Raw genomic sequence first — 12,567 nt, forward strand, 5'->3', positions numbered from 1 at the left:
GAGAGTGACATTTATTTGCCCTAGCTGCCAACGGTCGCTCTTTATTGGCCGAACGTGACAAACGTGACTAAAGGATCATTTTGGGGATCATGCGTGTAACTCCAACAAGGATGTACATGTGTGTGCCCTGCCCATCTCCATGATTGCCTTCTGCTCAATTCACTACTTTTCACGGACATTTTATGTCCAGATGCAAGCTCGTCATTAGAGAACATTTTTTTTTTTATGGCTATTTTTAAATTTATTTGGCAACTTTTTCGTACACCAGTTATTTGACAGAAAGATTTTAATTTTAGTAGAATTTCAATTTAGAAATTGTTTCAGGGACTCGCCTTTGTATCTTTTGACTCGGGAGACTTTGAAGAGTCATGAGGAATTATAGTGCTGTTAAGGGCGTGTAATTTTATTAATTATCAAAATTTATTGGATTTTTTTGTTATTTTACTGGTGCAAAATTTTACAAAAATAATTATTGATAAATTTTTATTTTAAAATATTTTTTTATTAAATATTAAAAAAATTTTTATTCTTAAAAAAAAAAATAAAATTAATTATTTAAAATTATATTAGATTGAAAAACATGTAATTTAATTAAATATTAAAATTTATTAAATTTTTTTTTATTTTACTGGTGTACAAATTTTACAAAAATAATTATTGATTAATTTTTATTTTGAAATAATTTTTTATTAAATATTAATAAAAATTTTACTCTAAAAAAATTAAATTAAACATATTGGATTAAAAAATATGTAATTTGATTAATTATTAAAACTTTTGAGTGGATTTAAATATTTTTTTTGTCTATAAAATTTTTTATTCTTTTTTATTTTTAAAGAAAATGTACTTGATGAATAATTAATTAAAAAAGAAATCTTGTAGATTGAATAGAATATTTTTTATTCCAATCTTAGTCTTTTATCGAACGTATCTTGGAGATTTATCCCCATTTAGACATCAGTTTTTTACTTCCCCCAGCTCCCGAAGTTTCACGTAAGGCAAAAAGTTTTATTCAAGTATCAACAAGAAGTAGAGTGAAGGCACCAAGAAACAAAACTGTCAAAGCCGAGGAGATAAAACTACCCGTTTGAATTTCCAAAGCAATATAAAACTAGTATGCTCTTATTCACTTTTTTAGCTTTTACTCTAAACTTAAACCTCTTTAAACTCAATACCATTTTTCTTGGGCTTACGTACTCTATATCTCCTGATCAATAAGGATTATATGACCCAATAACTCACGGAAAATTACTAAAATTTATTTCTACAAATACACAATATCAATATCCGATTCTGGGAAAATAAAAATCTAGCGAAATATGAGCTGCAAAAAAGTAACTGAATTACGAACGCGCCCATTACTAGTTACCGGTTACGGATCATCCTGATAGATTGAAACTTTGCACTTTGTAACTTTTAATGTTTCTGGAAAATCCTCATCCTTATCCTCATCTGTTTTAACTTTTGTTTTCCATTAACTATTTTTATTTATTTACTTCTGCTGCATCGATTATTTTTCTTATTTTATTGAGACTCGGGTACTCTGAGGAGGTGTTACATTTTAAAGATTTGTTATTCCCATATTGCCGATTAATTTTATTTATTTTATTTATATACTAAAATTTTTATAGAACCAAAAAAAATTAATTATGTGCCTTAATAAAAAATAATAATTATAAATATTGTGTAAGAAGGAAACAAAAAATTTTTTTTCAACAAATATATATTTATAATTTAAATAGCAACCTGCTGTCACTATGTGATTGTCGAGAATTGTGAACTATAAATAAATAAAAATTTGCTTAATTAAAAAATGGCTATTGTTAAATTGCATTGTACTTCCTTAACTATTGACATTTTTAAAGATATAAGCTCATCCTGACGTTACACTTATCAAGAGCTTTCATTTGAGTACCCACATGCATTTTGATATATTTTTCATGTATACATATATATAATATATATAAATATATGAAAAATTGATGTGGGTACTTAAATGAAAGGTCTCGATGAATGTAACATCAGGATGAGCTTATATCTTTAACAAGTCAGTAGCTGACAGGATATAAGGTCATTTCTTAACTATTGATATTTTTAAAGATATAAGCTCATCCCGACGTTACACTTATCAAGAGCTTTCATTTGAGTACCCACATGCATTTTGATATATTTTTCATATATACATATATATAATATATATAAATATATGAAAAATTGATGTGGGTACTCAAATGAAAGGTCTCGATGAGTGTAATGTCAGAGTGAGCTTATAACTTTAAAAATGTTAATAGTTCACAAGATACAAGGTCATTTATTAATTATGTATCTAGAATTAGAGCATTTTCGAATGCAGCATCGATATTTATCATTATAAATTAACTATTACTGGGAATGATATAAAACCTTGAGAAGGCACAGATTCAAGTCAAGATCTTTGCAATCACCCGAAATTTATTACTAAAAAAATTTTATCTTCATGTCTATCCTGAAAACAAAATTTTTCTTATTCTCTTAATAATATAGATTATCAAAGCTGTAAATAATTAAGTTAATAAATAAATTTATTTATGACATATGTAAAAATTCAATCAATAAATATTCAAAAAAAAAAATAAAATTATTAAATTGTAATAAATAATTTTTTTTGACTAAAAGAGCGAATTTTTCTAATTTTTATAGAAAAAACTTGAAGCTAAGAATTAAAAATTATTAAATAAAATGAAAAATCTTTGGCATTAAGCAGTTAAATATTTTTTTTTAATTTATTTGGATATTAATGAAAAATAATTTTTTTTTTCTAAATTTTCTAATTTAAAATTTTATAAAAAATAAATCTTAAAAATGATTAATTTTAATAAATTATTAATAAAAATTTTCGATAAAAAACAAAGTTATTTTCGTTCGAGTAAAATATTAAATTGTCTGCAGCAATTAATTAGAAAAAATGAAGCTCTTAAAGTAATTCGAGGTCCTTATAAAGCTGATTGTCACGTTCCGGCGACAATTGCCAAAGAAGAAATAAAAATGTCGATCCCAGTGACTCGGAACAAAGTAGTCGAGACTCAAAGAATTTAAACTACACTTTAGTTTAAATTACCAGCAGTTAATTACTCGTGAGTGAAGATAAAACTGCCAAGTGGAAAACAATAAATTAAAGTGGGTTATTGATCAGAATATGGGAGTTCAGTTCCACCGATTATTCCTGCAAAAATTAACGGAAGAATGAATTAATTACCGGAGCCGGGATTGTCTACAACCGAGCAAGGAGCTGGGTAATGGCGTCAACTTTTGATCCCCCGGATAAACCCATCGGAGTTTAAACACAAAGAGGTATCTGTATAAAAATGTCCGCTAACCACTCAAAGAACAACACTCGGCTGGAAGAGAAATGTCCTCTTGAAAAACAATAGACTCTGTACAGCTGAAAGCAGAAACCAGGAAAAAGTAAACCGAGGATTTAAGAGAGTATTTGTGCTAATAGAACGAGGTTGGAGGTTCTAAGAGTTGGAAGAATAAAGGGAATAAAAATAAACAAAATAAAAACTACGGTAAGCAAGTGCTTGTCTTCTTGAGGCGCTGTTCCCCTCAAAGCTCCTAGGAGTAGGAAACACCCGCTGTAGATATAAATATACATCGGCATGGAGCAGAGCCTCCGAGCTACTCCCTCTAGTGGTAGAGGGAAATTAAGCAATTAGTAACTTTGCACCACAGGCGCTCTCAGCAAGATTTGATTATGTTTTCAGTTTAAGCTCCTTTTCTTTCAAACACTCAGCTATTCAACTTTCAAGTATTTTCTTTATCCTGCCGACTTTTCTAGTGTTATTCACGTTTTTTCATTTTTGTTGGAGAGGGGGAGAGTGATAGTTAAGTTCAAAAAATTCAGAGTTAAAATCTTAGACTAAAGAATTATTTTTAAAATAAAAAACTCATAGGTAAAAATTAAAGTTTTGCTAAAAATAAATAATTTTATAGTGAAATTATAATTATACATCTTTTTTTTATCTTGAAAAAATTTATTTAATGATTAAAAATTGCCAAATAAAAAAAAATTGACTTTTGACTTTATAAAAAATTTTAATTTATAATTTTTTATTTTTTTTTTATTTTCTTTTTGTCATTTAAAAAGAAATTAATAATTGAATAATCATCAATAGTAGATAAAATATTTAAAAAAATAAAAAATTAATTATATTTTAAAATTTAACTCTCTAATAGTGAGATTATTCAGCGACCATGCGCCACCTAGCGTAAATATTTAAAACTAACTTTTATAAAAAAATGATAAATGTACATATCAAGCCAGAAATGTCCATGTCAGAGACTGGCACTTTTTTCAAATATCTCCAGCCTTGTAACTTATAAAATTCCCTCCGACTTTTCTTCTCTTGTCACGTACCAAGTTGTTTATTTTTCGTCCTCTGAATTCTCTTCTGCACCTAACTACCCTTAAAACTCTCCAGCAGCCCATGGAGAGTCGAGGTATTTTATATAGTATTTTATATAGTACTCGACTATACTATACTACACTATATACAAGAAGGAGACGCTCTTTTGTCGCCGCCATTACTCGTCGTCTCGAGACTCCACTTACTTTATTCCCAAGTGTTTATTTATCTTTTCACTCGATTTTTGCCGTCGGCAATTTACCTACACGGGATTAACCATTATCTATGATTTATTTTTTAAATACTTGTACTTTTTCATTATCTGCGGGCATTACATCCACACAAAAGCCCAAATATCTGGCTATATAGTGAATAGAAAAGATAAGGAAGAATTTAACGTAAGAAGACAGACGGGAAAAGCGAGCTCGAGGGGTCGGGTCGCTGAAAAAAGCGAAGCACGTAAAGAGGATAAGGGGATAAGCGGTCCTTTTTTCGGGCAGGAGTTCTAGTGCTGCTTTATTTCTAGACTAGGGCATACTTTTTTCTTATTTATATTGCCTCTCAACTTATAAATCCAAAATCCTTATCTTTGTATCGCTTTTTATATTGTCTATCGATTTTTTTTGGCAATTATTAAAAAAAATTTAGTGGAGTTTGATGATTTGAAAACTTCCTAAATGAAAACTTCGCTTCAATATTAGAAAATTTGTCAACTTCGAATTAAAGACAGTGTAAATTTTACTTGTGAGAAACATTTTCAATTTTTGGGAAAAAAAAATGTAAATTAAGCATGAGAAAATTTGTAAATTTTATTTTGAAAAATGTAAACTTTACATGAAAATGTAAATTAAGCATCGGAAAATTTGTAAATTTCGCATAGAAAAATGTAAACTTTACATGAAAAAAATGTAAATTGAGTATCAGAAAATTTGGAAAGTTTACATGGAAATGTAAATTAAGCGTCGGAAAATTTGTAAATTTTAAATAGAATAATGTAAACTTTACATGCAAAAAATGTAAATTGAGCATCAGAAAATTTGTAAAGTTTACGTGAAAATGTAAATTAAGCGTCGGAAAATTTGTAAATTTAGTAGTGGAAAAAAAATTAAATTTACATGAAAATGTAAATTAAGCATCGGAAAATTTGTAAATTTTAGATAGAAAAATGTAAACCTTACATGGAAAAAATATAAATTTATTTTGTAAATGAAATCTTTAATTTACACTGATAGAAGAATTTGTTTATAGTTAAAAATATTTGTTAATATTTAACAAATCATTTATTAGAAAGCACTTTTTAGTCTTTAACAAATATTTTTTAGTATTTAAAAAGATTTATTAATACTTAATAAATGAATATCAGATTTATTAAATACAAACAAATCATTTTAAATACTAAGAAATATTTGTTTAATACTAAAAAGTGGTTTCTAATAAATGATTTGTTAAATATTAACAAATATTTTTTAATACAAATAAACCTTCTATCAGTGTACATAAAAAAATATAAACTTAGCATTGGAAAATTTGTAAACTTTACTTTAAAAAATGTAAACTTTACATAGAAAAAATGTAAATTTAATATGTGGAAAAGACTTGAAATTATTCAGTCAGCATTAAAACAATAAATTAATTTGTAAACTTATTCATTAACCCTTGTAAACCATAACCAGGATCATTTGATTAGTAATTAAAGCGTAAGATATTTGATGTACATAACTGGAGGTAAGTAAGCAGAGGAACTAGTACGTCAGAGGCAGTGTTTGCTTATTTGAGTTACGGGTAGGAATTCACAGTGCGAATACATTAGAAGATGGAGTAAAAAGATGTCTGACAGAACTCACACAAGCTTGTCAGTATAGCGTTCTAGTTGCCAAAGAGACTTACAGGTTTACAGACTAAGTCATCATATGTTTGCTCTAAATAATTCACCGGTAATAGTAAATTAAATGTCAGCCCACGACTACCTACTAGGTAACAAGCTTTTCGCGAAACTGATTATAAACTTTAACAAGAATTTAAATTTTATAGTTTTAAGCCCGTATTTATGGGACAAGCAATAAATACGCAGTGTTAGGCTGATGAAAAATTGCTCTTACTACTTACCGTTATTTACTTTTTTTTCTCCGAGAAAAGCTCCGCTGCTTTTGCTTTATATCAAGGAAACTTACAACTCGAGTTATAATTGTTAGCATTTGCGCCGAGTTTCGTAATTATTAATTTATTTTTTCTTGGGTGATTTAATGTTGTTTTTTTTTCGTTCATTATTTATCGCAGGGACTATTTTTTGTAGTAATTAAAAATTGTTATTATTGCAAATGTTGGGTTTTTATTTTGTTGAGAATTAATTATTTTAATTAGTTCGCACGTTGCAATCAAAAGGAATAAAAGAATTAAAGATTTTTTTTATTGAAATGTTATTTTCTTGACAATTTAATAAATAATTTTTCCTTTAAAAATAAATTTATTCAATTTAAAAGTCAAAAAATAATTACTTGTCTTGTTTTTAATTGAATTTTTTTTTTCAATTTAAAAAAAAATTTTAAGTAAAATAATTAAAAAATTTTTAATCGCGAAAAAATTTAAATAAATTTTTTAAGACGAATTTTTAATTATTTCATTTGTACGAAAATTTTAGATTGTTCTTAAAAAAAAAAAAAGAATTTTTAGAAATTTGAATCTTAAAAAAAAATATTTATTTAATGAATAAATAAAAAACAAAAATAGTTTATTAGGTAATAAAATTCATTGTGGTGAAAAGGTCTAAAATTCTTTAGCATGCTCGAAATGTTTTTTTCACCCTTGACTGCTTCATCCCCTGTGAGCACAACAACTTGCTCATATTTCATTCGTGTCCATTCACGTTGTGGAATATTTTTTTACTCTTATTATTATTGTACATCTTTCCGCCATTTTCTCATTTATTCTTCCCTGGCACCCTGCTGACATGGAATAATTTGTCTCGAAAAATTTACATATGCATAATATTTTATTTCGAACTCCCACGTATTGTATTTAAATATAACTGAAATTACTCGAGCAACCGAAATAAAACAATAAATGCGAAATATTTTTTTCTTAGTACTGCGAACTGCGACGGCTTTTTAAATATTTTTTTTTTGTTTCGATATCGCGAACTGATGAATACTGCCGTTGTCAATTAGCGATGATGAAATATTATTTAGGTGAATTTATTCATAAATTTAATGCACTTTTGTATTCATTTATTCGTGTTTACGTGAGTTATATTCAAATAAGAGACTAATGAATAGAGAAGATAAAAAACAACAAATCTAAATTTCTGCTAACGAACCTCATTCGAATCAGTGATACTATTTAGCTTACATTTTTTGAAGATTTTAATTAATACTTTGATTATTTATTTATATTAACGATTTTTTGACAATTAATAGGAATTATTTGGGTATTTTATTATGTTTTAATATTTTTTGCTTTCACCTTTTTTTTAGTCTTAAAAATTTTTAATATAAAAAATTCTACAATTTTTCTCCGTTCTTTTTAATTAAAAATAAAAACAGATTTAAATTTTCTAAAAATCAATTTTTATAAAAATTTTTTACTTTAAAATCTTTAAATAAAAATTTTATAAAATTTAACAAGAAAATCTATAAAAAATAAAATTTCTACTTAAAAATTGACTTTTTTGTAAACAAACAAAAAATCGTTTATTTTCACAAAATTCTTAAAAAAAAAAATCCGCAATATTTAATTCCAACAATGTTAAAAAAAATTGTTTGAAAACAGCAAAGCACTTTATTTAAGAGTCCAACTCTTCAATGACAAACTTTCTGCCCTTCATTCAAGAGTTGTGATTTATTGATTCTTAAGTACCCTCAATGTATTCTAAAAAAAATCAAAACTTCTTAATAAATCACGATATAAATTTTACCAATTTTTATTAACGAATTTTTCATTAAAAAATAATTAAAATGTTCTAAATTAAACTTAAAATACGAAAATAGATAATTTTAATAAATTCCAGAGACCCGGCAGTGCATTAATCCCACGCGAGTAATGCACGCCTCAGTAATTTTTAAAAGCAAAGTTGCGAACAAGTGTTTCCGCTTTAGAATAGTTTAAACAGTAATGAGAACTAAATAACTACAACGGATTTACCGAGCGCTTTAATTTAATGTCTATGGAAAATAGTTTTGAGTGTACGCGAACACGAAATAAAACTTTGCCAACGTATATATTACATACACTTGCTCCTCCTTGATTCCCGGCGGCTTAAATTCGATAAAATCCGGGTTACTTTAAATATAAGCTCTGGAATAAATAAATATATCGGGAAATAATTTAAGTAAGAAAGCTCTATTTGGACATATGACGGATCGAGTGGTTCTGACATGAAAGAATCGGGTAGACGATCGATAGACGGGGAATTTTCATAAGTACAAGGTAATGACAGTTGATTGATGAAAGCGTACTTTATATTGCCCGTGGATATATTTTACATCTAACATATAATATTCAAATCATGACGCTCATCAGTCTATTTCTAATCATCCGCTATTGACCCGATTTTTCATGCCGGAGTTTATTCCCCCATTTATTATCTCCGGCGATAAAGATAAATTTTGATATTTATGCCGGTGGAAAAGCGATTGCTAAATAAGCTGCTTGGAATAGAAATTTTAGTAAAAAAAGCGGTGTCTCTGTCTTTGTTTCTGGCATAAATGTGCGAAGGATGAAAACATAAAGAGTTTCTATCACGAGCTTTGAGATTATGACTGAGTGATACTTGACAACCCATTTGTCGCGCAAATGCCTACATAGGTGATTGGTTATTGGTTATAACTTTGTTTTATAGTCTCAAAGACTTTCTTATGAACCCTGCTGCGTGATACATTTTATTTATTATTGGATCAATACCCTTCGTTATTTAAGTATTTACTTTTTTCTTTTTTTTATACATTTTTTTAGTATAAAAAATTTAATAAGGATAATGAAAAATTATTTTTAGTTGAAAAATTTTATCGACTCTAGATAAAATAATTTCAAGTTGAATAAAAATTTTTTTATTGATTGTAGGTGGGGCATTCCATAGTGACTGGTGGGACATTTGACTCTGGAATTTCATCAATTATAAACTATAATTATGTGACTGAAACTTATGCTATAGTAAAATTTATCTTATAATCTAGAAGAATAACTAATTCGTACAAAAACAGTTTCACTGTAAAAAAAATCGCGCCAAGTCCACGTTCATAAGACTATTAAGAAAAAAAAAATTTATTTCTTTACAAAAAGATATAAAATAAAAAATTAAAAAATCCAAGTAACCGATATGGTTGTATATGATTTTCGGAAATTAAAAAAAATTTTGTTGTAAATTTAAAAATTAAAAGAAACAATTTTGGAACGTATTTAGTGTGCGTGGTTACGAAATATTTCACTTTTTATGAAATTCCTAAAATCTATCTTCTAGGACTTTTAAAAAAAATTGAAGTACACAATGACGCACACCAAGTACGCTTCAAAATTGTTTCTTTTAATTTTTAAATTTACAACAAAATTTTTTTTAATTTCCGAAAATCATATACAACCATATCGGTTACTTGGATTTTTTAATTTTTTATTTTATATCTTTTTGTAAAGAAATAAATTTTTTTTTTTCTTAATAGTCTTATGAACGTGGACTTGGCGCGATTTTTTTACAGTGAAACTGTTTTTGTACGGATTTCAGTATTTTTTATAATTATAATAAAAATTGACAATTTTAATTTAATACATTTCCGGTGGCAAACTATCCCCTTTAAGCTATAGTTCATGTAAAAGTTATTCTTGCGCTGCCTGGCGTGTGTAATTGCAAGCTGTCAAATATCTTTTTTTCACTATAGTTTCCCATCTATTATAAGATTAGCATTCATACTTATATTATTTAGTCTCTGGCCGTCCGCTTTTTACATAAGAAAAAAGTTAAAATCTAAAAATCTGGGTCGCTATAGTTTGTGCTGATTATTTTTAATAATTTTAAATAGAAATTATAAAGATAATTGATAATAATCAAGTAATACGCGTAATAAAAAGCATGAACTACTATTATAAAATATCATATAAAAAAAAAATCAAAATAAATTTGAAACAAAATTTGTAACCTCAAAAAACCGTTCTGCTTACGGTATATACACACTCGGTAGTCTGGCTTGAGAACGGAACTTGGTGCCAGACTCTATCGAGTCTGTTGATTAACAACATCCCTTTGTCAAAAACCTCAATTACTTTTTAAGTTTCTCGCAATTATCATTTGACTGAGTGCGACTGGTGGGACATCGAAAAATCCTTCTCTCTTACCGCGGTATACTTAAAGTCAAATTTCAGTTCGATCGCTTACTTTTTAAAAAATACTTCCCTCTCAATACAAAATTTATCCTACAAACATTCAATATTATGAAGAATTAGACTGATTACGTACGTAGAAACAATTTAAAAAATTTTTTTTATTGTGACTAGTGGGACAGGCATTTGTGACTGGTGGGACAAGTACAAAATGTCTACATGAAATTGTTTATTAAAAAGACTTATGTTATTTCAACCTTAGAAACATTATTGTTTATATATTTAACTATAAATTATTTAGGATAATTTAAAAAAACTAATTAAAAAACACAATAAAGGATTCAGTATGCTGATATCACGATTTTGATAAACTTAGGTGTTAATTAATAACGAACATAAAAAAATTTGTTCTTAAAACTATAATAATAAATATGTTAGTTAATAACAAACATAAAATGAATTTGTTCTTACAACTATTAAAACAACATTTGACCCGGATACAATTTAGTACGGCTGAAAAGTTACTAGGAGAGAAAAATGGATTTTTTTATATTGATTAAAAAAAAAATTTTTTTACAAATTAGTAAAATATAAACTTTTAATAATAAATTAGAGAAATTCAAAAATTTTTGTCATTTTTCCATTTCGTATGGAATGCCCTAGGTAAAAAAATTTTTATTTCAGACTATAAAATTCAAGAAAAAAATTTTCTAAGTCATTTAAGAATGAATTTTTTGTTTAAATTTATTTTTTTTTTACAATTAATTTAGATTTTTACAAAAAATTTTAATATTAAAATTGAAAACTTTTTCTAATAACATTTTTTTAGTCTAAATTTTGTGTAAAAAATAATTGTTTATTATTGTTGTAAAAAAATTTACTTAAATATTGAAATTTAATTAACTTTTTTGTTTCTTGTTTTTTGTCACATATTTTGTTTTTTAGTTTAAAAATTATATATTACATAAAAAAAAAAAAAAAAAAGTATTTTTACTGCCTAGAGAAAAAAAAATTACATCAGGTTTGATTTCTTCATCACTCAGACACATCTTAAAAAAAAACCGGAATTTATTAAAGCGTAAGAATTTATTTGAAATTTTTCTAAACGTTATCTCACGCCCGTCATGTTTCCACGACATGGATCCGAGGTCTTTAACTTTTATTTTAAAATTTACGAGCAGTCGAGGGTAGAAAAGAAGAAAAGTTGAGAATAGAAAGTAAAATGGTCAACCTTGTGTGCAGTGATTTACCGTCGGATCATAGGCAAGAGGAATCGACAATTTATCGTGAAATACTCTAGCTCGTAAACTGAAGCGCAATAAAATCTTGGATATCTTCTTCGGGAGAAAAGGCTCTAAAACTCTTCCAAAAAGATCTAAATCTTAAGAAGATAGAATAAAATAATTATTTTAAAAATATACTGCAGAATAAAACGTTCTGCTTGAATAGAAAATATAAATTATAATTATAATTATAATTATAATTGTAATTTTAAAACAGTAATTTATTTATCCAGACAAGCTTTTGATTGCAGGTAATTGTAGAACGATAAAAAATAATTGCGGTCGGGTAATTACTCCCGGAAATTTCGCTCTCGAGATTAAATTTTAAATTTTATTCCCGCTCACTCCAGACTCGGAAGACAGTCTTCATATCAGTGTTCAGTGTAATCAGCGGCGGATACTCGGATAAAACGGACTATGAGTAAATTCAATGGTAATAGTGATAGTAATAGTAATAGTAATAGCAATTTCACGGTTCGACGCCCGAATGCAAGCCGTCATTAGTAATCCAACTCTTCTTCGCTATTTTCAGGTGCACATATCTACTTATGTATATGGCCTTTTAACTACGTGTAGCAACACATGTGCTGATTAGC

This window comes from Cotesia glomerata, linkage group LG6 (genome assembly GCF_020080835.1).
Source record: "Cotesia glomerata isolate CgM1 linkage group LG6, MPM_Cglom_v2.3, whole genome shotgun sequence".
Lineage (NCBI taxonomy): Eukaryota > Metazoa > Arthropoda > Insecta > Hymenoptera > Braconidae > Cotesia > Cotesia glomerata.